Source organism: Triplophysa dalaica, chromosome 3 (assembly GCF_015846415.1).
Source record: "Triplophysa dalaica isolate WHDGS20190420 chromosome 3, ASM1584641v1, whole genome shotgun sequence".
NCBI classification, from domain to species: Eukaryota; Metazoa; Chordata; class Actinopteri; order Cypriniformes; family Nemacheilidae; genus Triplophysa; species Triplophysa dalaica.
The window spans coordinates 23,715,272-23,717,332 of NC_079544.1; the positions used below are offsets into that span (position 1 = coordinate 23,715,272).

The following is a 2,061-nucleotide window of genomic DNA, read 5'->3' on the forward strand; positions in this document are numbered from 1 at the left end:
TTTAGTGCATAAAACATATAATAATAGAAACCAATAAACAAACTGAATAAACAAACAAGAGGCATTAAAGACTAAAAGTATGTTTACACAGGTGCAAATATATATTAGTCAAATAAGTTACAAACAACACTGTAGAAGATAAAAACAATTAGATGAAACCCCGGTTTAGGAACTTTCTTTGACCTCCAGCTCATTCATCTGTGCACATGAAGGCCTTTTTACTGCCTCTAGAATAAATGCATACAAATACAGAGTTAAAAATGTGATTAAATAAAATGCATAAAAATTTGAGACATTTCAAACTATAATACACCATCAGGCCTAAGATTTATACATTTAATACATGAAAAAAATGTTAGTAGATTTAAGAGTTCCAAGCTAATAATTTAAGCACTTTACCAATCACAACAAAATTGGGAATCCTATTTTCCCATGTACAGCTCTCCAGTTCACAGTTTTGGCCTGGGTTTTTTATTGCCAGCTTCATTCACCAGACTGTGTCTTCACATCCACTCCAAGATCAAGTACCTTGAATGTTTGAAAACATGCTGTCAGTATTCAGCCAAATTACTACAACATGCTTTTGGAACTAATACTGATATTAGGCAAATTACAGTACATACAAGACCAATTAGAAAAATGTCATTTTCAAATTGTCACAGTTTCAGTTGAAATTGTACAAAAGAATAACCTGCTAGAAAAATTTTAAAGAATGAAATAATATACAGTCTTACTTTGTTTTCCTTTTTGTTTGCCTCTGCAGGAAGTCTATCTTTGACTGGAGATGAGTCTGCTGTTCCACAAGATGCGCTACTGTCGTGTTCTTTTTTTTCTTTATTTTACTCTGTCAACGACATAGTTTTTAAAATCGAAACACACACATCGCTTTCAAATGAAATATATTAAACAAACATCACTCTTTACCCAGACTGCAAGCACAACGTCCAACAAATCTGCAATCGTGGATAAACTTTTGCATATGAACAAAAAAGCCAATCGAGTAGGTAGCAAAATCTGTTAGTTTAGATTTAAATAAAGCTTCAATTTACCGAACTGTATTGAAGATCAACACAAAGGATGCTTCCGCGGTAGAATTTGAATTACGGACTTCTGGTTCTTCTACTGAGAGGAAGTATGGGAAATGAAGTCCCCACCCCCATATGCTGCTTTTCACAGCGAGACAACAAATGCTGCAAATTTAAAGAGAGGGATTCTATGGCCTTGGTCTGTTGACCAACAGGATTAAACTGTCTATAGTAATAACAGTATTTTACTGTTGGAAATTGGCCGTTTTTTAACAGCAATTTTTGACAGTGCTCTTGAAAACTCTCTCAGTTTAATTGAGCTCGATAGGGTCATTTTAATGTCGCTCAAATGGCTCGAAGTGATTTGCATAATGCGCGGACTATAAATAAAGCTTCTAACATATGGGATGAATTCCGACTCAAAATGATTAACAAATGCACGCACAGCCATCCGTGAACGTGACACACGTTACATTTGTATTTTACGATTCACAAACAAATGCCTTATGATTTGATTCCGTGAAATTTAGATTTGAATAAACACGAAGCGATTTGTACAAATAGAGGCAGATTTGTGATTGCGTTGTTTTATTTTGTGTTCATGTATATTGATTTTGCGCATACCAATGAGAAGTTGTGCATTTGTGTATCCTGCAACGCGCGTCCATTTATCCTGTTCGGTTAATTTGGATTTTGAGACTTTCTTTACGCGGTTTTCGACATTACACCAACATGTACAAACAACTATCGATGAATAAACCGACTCTCGTGTGTTATTATCCAAATATAAATGTCTTTCATTTCGAATCGGCAAAACTCGTAATTAAATGAATCTGCACGGGTTTGTACAAACAGAGGTATATTTGTGAATAAGGATGTTCTCTCTCGTATTCATTCATCTTAATTTGTGCATGTCAATAAGAATGTGCGCGTTTGTGGATCCTGTGACGCGCGTTCATACATCCTGTTCGGTTCATTTGGATTTTGAGACTTTCTTTACGCGGTTTTGCATAGAACAATCCACACACACGCAACT

The 2,061-nt window shown here is 35.2% G+C and overlaps 1 long non-coding RNA gene across 1 annotated transcript; it reads right to left on the minus strand.

Moving 5' to 3' along the window:
* Positions 1–437: 437 nt before the first annotated feature.
* Positions 438–1,185, minus strand: LOC130418417 (uncharacterized). The gene is made up of 3 exons (XR_008906328.1): positions 925–1,185; positions 735–844; positions 438–528 (listed from the first exon to the last, which is right to left on the minus strand). It is a non-coding gene; the product is annotated as an uncharacterized LOC130418417 (long non-coding RNA).
* Between the last annotated feature and the right edge of the window lie 876 nt (positions 1,186–2,061).